Genomic DNA, 8,848 nt, shown 5'->3' on the forward strand with positions numbered 1-8,848 from the left:
GGGGGGGGGGGGGGGGGTAAAACTCAGTCAAAACATTCGCAATAGTAACACAAAGTCAAGGACCACATTATTTTCTTCTTAATTAGACAAATCTCAACTGCAGTCATTATCTAACCTAGGTTGTTGAAAGAAAAGGCCATCTAGATACAATGGCTGGTGAAAGAAAAAAATAATAACGCCTGTACCCCTCACAGATACCTATCAAAACTAATAAAAAAGTTGACAGTTTTGTTACTTTATTTCTGTGGGTCCTTGCGTTTAATAGATGTTCCAAAAAATGGTAAAGGTCTAGATGATGGCCCCCACCCCCTATGGGGGGATCGAAAGAGGAGGTCTCCCCCACCACTGTACCATAAAAGTTTCGTGGCGGTCTCACTCCCATAAAAAGGTAGGTAAGTGTCCATTTAATTGTTGTTACATACCTGCAAACAAAAACATTGCATAAAAAAATGGTTAAAAACATATTAAAAAAATGGTAAAGGTCTAGATGATGGCCCCCACCCCCTTCGGGGGATCAAAAGAGGAGGTCTCCCCCACCACTGTACCATAAAAAGTTCCTGGCGGTCTCACCCCCATAAAAAGTTATGGGGGTTCAAAGTTAATAAATATGCCAATTTTTATACATTTCTAGGCATGTAAATATTTATATAGTCATTCTTAAACAATATTCAAAGGTAAAACTAATGAAAAATACATAAAAATATTGAGAAAGTTATATAAAACATTATTTAAATATCTTTATCAATAGGGTAGGTTAGGTTAGGTTAGGTTATCGGGTTTTGTTCAAGTGACCACCCTCTTTCGATCCCCCACCTCCACCCGCTTGAAAATAATTTTTTTATTGAATTTTATTTGAATTATAGTGTATGAAAATTGTCAAAATAATCAACTTTTAACCCCCATAACTTTTTATGGGGGTGAGACCGCCGCAATTTTTTTATGGGGTTTTACTCAGGTGACCACCCTCTTTCGATCCCCCCTACCCCCAACTCCATCTAACTCTCATAACTTTTTATGGGGGTGAGACCGCCACGAAATTTTTATGGTACAGTGTTGGGGGAGACCTCCTCTTTCGATACCACCCATCCCACCCCGTCGGGGGTGTGGGACTCCATCTAGACATTTACCCAAAAAATAAGTCCCCTTGGAAGCCGAAGGGGCCTCCCTCAGGCCCCGAGGTCGTAGCGGACAGACCCCCCCCCCACACCCTTCGTTACGCCACTGTGACGGATGTACGTACTAGCTAATAAAATTTGCAGATGTCCATTGGGACATCGCGCGCCAGTATTAAAAAATAAATCGTCAATAAAAAAGGATACCAAAGTAAACATTTACAGATGAAACTCGAAAGCATAAACATTTCGTATTGCAGAAAATGAACAGTAGGTAATAATAGTAGTCTAGGATGACGGGTTTGCTTTGTTTGTAGTCGACGTTTCGTATCTGTTGAATGGATGGAGTACATTTCAAACGTTTTGATTTGGAATGTAATTTTTAACGGTATTATTTTAGTAGGTATTTATAACTGAATTTTCCGAAATAAACTTGACTTTTTAATCTACAAATAAAGTAGGTAGGTGGATAATTCTGGAAACAATATATGTATATAGGAATAAAAATAGATGTGTGTGGGTCTATATATGTATCTGATTTTGCAACCACAACTAGCTAGGGAATGTTTCCTGTAATTTTGGAATTTCTTCAGATCGGAAGAATGGAGAACATTAACAAATGTTCGAAGACCATCAATACGTATGTTTAAATAGCGGAGCTTTTGGTTCTGACACTAAATTAGGACATTTTCATATATTTCGACCGGTGTTCTAAAAAATGTTTCCTTTAATGATTGAGATTTCTCTAGTCTGGTGCACGTTTGATTTTCCTTAGATTTTCAGTCCAATGATAATTTGAATTTGCACCTATCTTGGACCAACTTTCGCGTTTCCCGAAAATTAGAACATTCCACATCTCTAGTCACATATTTGCAATAATTAACTTTTAAAAATAATTTCAACACAGCGGATTTACGTCTTTAGAGAAAACAAATCATATTTAAGTTTAAAACTTACCAAATTCAATTAATCAAAAAGTCATTTTAATAGAAACTTCACAACTAATTAACCGAACTAATTACCAACTGGAGTGCGCCTATTACCTAACGTTGGTACCAAAGCACTAATATTAAAAAGTAGTATCGCAGTTAAACGCGAACTTCACAACTTTCGTTGCTGTTGATGGTTAAACAACAACAACAACAACAGCAATAACAATTGAAATGTTCTTTCGTCTTTTTTCGCCTTCGTTTGTTATAGACGCTGATGTATAGGTAATAAAATAGAAATCAACAGGTTAATATTAAAAGGTAACAGACGTGCGTACGAACGGCGTTCGTTCATAACAATAATGTACTTAGAACGCGCATTTACGCAAAAACCCACTCACATATCCGTCTACTTGCACCTAACAAATAATGAAATGTACTGGGTGATGACGTGACCCTGGTGGGTTTTTAAACATTGTAAAGGTCATTATTTCCGTATTTAAATGTAATATTTACTCGGCTGTTTGAGGTACAGTGCCAATGTAGGTATGATGTCACAGAGCATCGAAGATATAAGTATAAAATGTCACTTTTACTACAATCATGATTTTTACTGATGGATCAGCGGCGTAACTATTCATTTTGTGGTCCGGGGGGAGGGGGGGGGCGGTAATACTCAGTCAAAACATTCGCAATAGCAACACAAAGTCAAGGACCACATTATTTTCTTCTTAATTAGACAAATCTCAATTGTAGTCAGTATCTAACCTAGGCTGTTGAAAGAAAAGGCCATCTAGNTACATTTTGTAGCGCTTCCGTTGCGCTACGGTAAATTTTCGTTTTTCATTTTCTCCATGTAAGAAAGTAATCAATTCTTATGAAATTACTTATAATACTTATTAGTTTATATGTACCTAGAAAAATCACTCAAAAACAAACTATGGATTATTACACTGTTCGTAGATGTAACACGTTAAGTTCACTACTAGCAGTAAAATGCTCATACCAAGTTACTTCAATTAATTTAGCATTGAATGCGTACCACTTATATTATTCTATTGTGATAACTACACGATTATCTTTTCTTTAATACTAAGAATTTCATTCCCTAATTTCTTAATATTTGCAATTTAGTGTTTAGTTGTACACACTCTCGATAACGCTCTTGTTCACTGCACTTTATACTTACACTTAATGAGAGACAAAGAAAATCATTGAACGACTACAAAGTTACAATTATTATCTCACTTAAGTCAACACTGACATCAGACTGTAATAAAAGTAAAATCTTTTTAATTGCCTGGAAATATTGGTGCGGTATACCTACTGTGGTCACTGAACCTTTTCGAAACAAGGACGATAATTACTAATTTTTTTGTGTATAGTCCAGTAGTTTTGCGACTATATTGGTCAAGGTTTTAAGCATGAGAAATAATGGAAAGCATCGCATCAACAGAAATAATAATAAAAGTGTTGAATGGTCACAAAATATTACAACAATTTTTATATACATTCTAATGGCTACTTGGTGGCATTTACCGTGGTTGCGACTTAGATTAGGCGTATATTTTAGAGTACAGTAGCATTTAATGTCTTGTCCAGACTAAAATAAGACGACGATCTCAATACTACTAATATTTGATTTGAGATATCTGTTTACATGTTGGCAACATATTTGTTAATATTTTAGTCATAATTGTATATTTGTTTATTTGTATCAATTGTCCTAAATCAGTACTCAATATTACTATTTGTAATTTCAAGAATTTGCCTTCAGCAAACTTTTCCAAACTCTAATTCCTGCACTAATGTTGTGCAGATACCAAAGAAACTTAATCACATTTATTGCTTGTTTCAAAAGGCTCATTGCCATTCGGTATTTCTAGGGTTGTTAAAGTTTACCACCCTGCAAATAGTTATGCAGCTTGAACTAGAATTTAGATATTAAGAATTTTAATAAATTTGGAAGAGAACAATTTCAACCGTCGTCTAGCCAACATCTAGATCAAGTTAACATATTTTATCATCTCGTCATGTGTTTTGGCGAGTTCACTATAAACTAATTTAGTGTGCACTTGTAGTTATTTAAATATAGTAAAGGAACCAACTCTTTTGAGTACCCAAAATGTAATGATTTTTGAGTTGAAAATACAAGAAAATTCTCCTGATTTTTTTCTGATTTTACATTTTTGAAGTTGCAACCTTTTTCGTTTCGTTTATGTTTCACGGGATTCCCCACCAATGTTGAAAGAAGTAGATATTTCTAATAGTCTGTATGTACCTAGGTAATATAATATTTTTTGGGGAATACCCGACGCGACGTTTTAGGGACCCCATCAAGTTTATTCGCTTGTCTGTATATGTAACCCAAAATTATTTCTTTATCAGTTTAGCACAGGTTTCTTGGTGATAATGTTCTCTGCTGGAGACATTTCCGTCACATACATGACCTCATGAAATTTGGAATATTCCTTCAGAAGAAGAAGTATTTACCGACACCATAATTGTCTTAAATGCTGAACTTCTTTGTCATACATGCGCGCTTGCTATGACCTTTAAAGAAAATAGTGTCGATAGAGTTATGAAAATTGACCCTTTCTCCAACGCATAAATTTGACCTTTAACATGAAAGAAGTAAAATATATCGAAAACAAAGTAGTTTCTATATTCGACCATGTATTATTAAGACATAGGAACAAAGAACACTTACTCCTAAGACGCTCTTGTAGATCCCTTTTGTCAAACAGTGGTAATGTTTCTTTTTTTTTTAAATCTAGTAAGGAAAACGTTTTGTTCCAAGAAAAAAATATATATTAATGTTGCTTCAAATAATTTAACTCATAAATCCACCGAAAGTAATAATTTTTCGATTACTACCTATCTGAACTTTGTCATGCATATTGTGTTTTGGTTATAGTCTTGATTTTGTTCGTTCGGTCATGGTCGTGCTTTTGCTGGCATAAAAACAGTCTTGGGTTTTCTTTTTCGCAAGACCAAGAACAAGGCGGCAAGACCAAGAGCAATTTTACTCATCACTAATAGCAACAGCCCATCTTTGGAATAACATGCCCATGATTTACCTATTCACTGTCATTGTGAAGTGCGACAAATACTATCTTTGTCGGAAGCGGCTAAATTGTTAGATCGGTCTCTGCTCTGGTGGGCTAAGGATTACGCACTAAAAATTTTGACCCATGTGCTGGCCCACCCTGAATATTAATTTAATCCGATATAATCTGAAATTTCGACTTCGCATAATGTAAAATTATGCAGCCGTCACAAGGAAATTAAAACGTACAAAGATACCCTCCACCCTTGGTTCACACAAAAAAGTCTGGCTACGTCCCTGTACATAATAAGATAACATTATTCTGGTTCAAACAAATAAACATGCACGAATTCTTACTTTATCTTCGGTAGTTCTTCTACATATATTCCTCCACATTTTGATCCGTTTAATAATACAATACAATACAATCGACCAAACTTAATTCCAATAATGTAATCTGTTTAATGCATATAACATTAAAACCGACACCGTTTTCTTGATAAAACCCTATTTACTACGATTAGAACGGAAATATTTTGCGATAAATTTAGTTTATTGTTCACACTTTATTGTATACAACAAGAACCGGAGAATCGATGTTTCTCTCCACATAATATCAAAGTGGTCGTTGAACTGGAGAGAATACCTGTCCGCCGAGACATTTTTGCCTTTTGATTTTGTTCCGGTCGCGATAACTTCACGTGTTCTTGTATAGGTAAACAAGTCGCGTTACCTTGGCTACCCCTACAGTTTTCATACTACAGGAATTTCTTTACCACTGCTTACTGAAGTGGTAGTGAACTGTATTTAGCCATATGTAGAACTGTTAGACTATTTATTAAACCGCTAATTCATCATCATCATCATTATAAGGTCATCAATCCTAAGACTGGTTGGACACGTACCTCCACTCTTTCCTATTCTGAGCTAATCTTCGCATTTCCCTAAAACTAGAATAACCCATATCCTTAACTATTTGTGAACAGAAATCTAATCTAGGGCTACCTCTACCCCTCCTAACTCCTGTTTCTGTTTCTAATATGTCTCTGACTAGACCTTCATGTCCGAGAAGGTGTCCTACCAACCTATCTCGCCTATTTTTTATTGACTTCCATAGAGTCCTCTGTTCTCCTATTCTTTCTAACACCTCTTCCTTTATAACCTTCTCTATCCACGGTATCCTCATCATTCGCCTCTAACACTATATTTCGAAAGCTTCTAACCTTATCTTTTCCGCCGCACCCACTGTCCATGTTTCGCACCCGTACAACGCCGATCTGCAAACATACACCTTTAACAATCTTTTTCGAATTTCTAAATTAACCGTTCTCGAGCACAGAAGTGACTTCTTTTTATTAAAGGCGACACGACCCTGCGCTATCCTCTGCTTTATATCCCAACTACTCCTTCCGTCCTGACTTATCTGACTTCCTCGATATCTAAAATCAGTCACTTCTTCTAATTTTTCGTCTCCTATCTTTATAAATTAATTAATATGATCAACGAACCCCACTTGACTTTTGTTTGCAACAATGAAAAGCAGGACTGTCGCCAGGAGTACGCCAGGACAGGCTGAAAGCTCAGTCGGAGTCGTCCTTTTCGGCACTTTTATCTGCCAAATATTGAACATCGCCAAGAGTATCTTCCCAGTTCGGCATCGAGGGTAGGGAAAGTCACAGTAGGCATTAACTTTCTTCTTGCTCTATACCAGGGTGTAACTTTTGAAGGAAGGGTCTTAGCGAAGTATTCTGTTTTGGGAGGAGGGGGGGGGCGCAACCGATTAACCAATGTTTGTACTTTAATTTTCCAACTAACGTTTTACACACACGCGTGCAAAAATATGCATTTATAAATAATAAATAATTACCAAACATTAAAATTAAATCAACTTAATTTCATTCCATTACAATCACCTCAAGTTAATGAGTAAAAATTTTTTGTTGCTGCTATGACACTATCGCCGGGAATCGAACCAGATAAACATTGTTAATACAAGAGGTTAATATTATTAACCTACTCGAATTCGCCTGTGTTTAAGTTCTGTCTATAAATTCACCATATTGTTTAGGTCAATAACATTGCAAAGATCTTTTTATCAAAATTAGAGCATTAAGACTTTCCCCATTAAATTTTAATTAAACATTTTTTTTTCGTTCGAAGCCACCCAAAAGCTCGCTGTAGATATTAGCTGGCAAAGACGAAAACGTTTTTCAAATAGCTATTTTATATGTAGCAGCTACCTTCATCATGCCTTACATATTAGAAGAGCTTTATATCAAATAATATCTTTAACTGACTAACAGAGTCAATTTTTCAGTATTTTTACTTGTAATGTTTTATTTTTCTCTAAAGGGTTTGTGAGAATGTTTGCTATTGGATTCAAACGTTCTACAACCTTTTTGAGTTTATCTTGTAAAAAATTTGTAATGTTTGAACATAAAATTTTAGATTTCTTAAAATCTATCGAATCATTTAATGCCTTTTATCTTTTTTGAAAATGGTATCTATAAACATGTTCAGAAATGGGTTTTTTAATTGGTCTCTCCTTCTTCACAATTGCTTGCTGAATTTTAAGAATAAAAGTTGCAGAAAACGAATAAGAAATTAGATGGTAATTGATTGTAAATACGTATTACTGCACTTATTTATTAATCTCTTACCTGATAGCAGAACTTTTCAGTACTTTTGCAATTATGTGAGTTATAGTTCAATATCACCCAACGGTACTGCATTTGCAACTACACCAACAGTTATTTGATTAACTGTAACTATCATAATGATAGATCTTTCTCAAATCTTACTGGCTTAAAGCAATAATAATATGTTATAAATATTAAAGCGTGACTCACTTTGGCTTCATGGGTATTTCACGGGCACCTTACCCAGAAGTAGAAACTACACCAAATAACAATGGATTTTAAGGTTGCATAGTGTGTCTACTACCTCGTTTACTTGGAAGAAAAAATGACACACTTATTTAAACTTTCGCTTGTTGCTGTCGTTTGGTATTGCTAGTATTCATAATCTCGGTTTGAATTAGTTGTAGAACTAAGACCAAACTATAACATCAGTTTATATGTACTTAAGTTAGTATGTAATGTACTTGTTTTATAAAACGGTGCAATGCCACGACCTTGGCTGTTCCATTTACCTATACGTTTTATATAAAACTACATTCATTTCATGATATGGAATAATTAATAAATTAAGAAGGATAATAATACGAATTTATAAAATCGTGAGTATTAAGCATTCTTTTTGTTAAATAGACATGGATTATTCGTTTTTTTTTTGTTTCAATTTCAGTAAAAATACTGTAAAAATATAATCAGCATAATCCTGCCTCAACAGTTATACTTAATTTGAAGATAATAATAAATCTGTTTAGCGCCTTTTCGTTTGAAGTGGATCATGATTCTTTGATTAAACTCAAACTTGGCCATACAAAATAAAAAAAAGTTTAATTTTGATTTTTTTTTATCATAATAACGTTTAGTACATGTTCAATTGAAGGTCTATAATTATGAAACGAAAACAAAAGGTTGGGATAATTAATCTTTATTTGACTCTTCAACTAGAATAGTAAATCGCACATAAAATACATGCATTTAATATAAGTATATATGGGGATATTTGAAGAAAATTTTGAATTAAGGATGTTTGGAAGGTATAATAGGAGACAAGAGTACATAAAGTTAGAAATTAGTGATTAATTAGGTTTTGCAGTATATCATGAGGTAAATAAATACTATCTATAC

At 34.5% G+C, this 8,848-nt stretch overlaps 1 protein-coding gene across 1 annotated transcript in view; it reads right to left on the reverse strand.

The window, feature by feature from the left end:
• The window catches only part of LOC108736652 (choline transporter-like protein 1), a 24,152-nt gene extending 21,800 nt beyond the window's left edge, over positions 1–2,352 (reverse strand). Inside the window, exon 1 of the mRNA XM_025974156.1 lies at positions 2,070–2,352. The gene's annotated coding sequence lies outside the window, so the exon portion shown is untranslated. The remainder of the gene's footprint in view (positions 1–2,069) is intronic.
• Between the last annotated feature and the right edge of the window lie 6,496 nt (positions 2,353–8,848).

This window comes from Agrilus planipennis, unplaced genomic scaffold (assembly GCF_000699045.2).
Source record: "Agrilus planipennis isolate EAB-ADULT unplaced genomic scaffold, Apla_2.0 scaffold148, whole genome shotgun sequence".
Lineage (NCBI taxonomy): Eukaryota > Metazoa > Arthropoda > Insecta > Coleoptera > Buprestidae > Agrilus > Agrilus planipennis.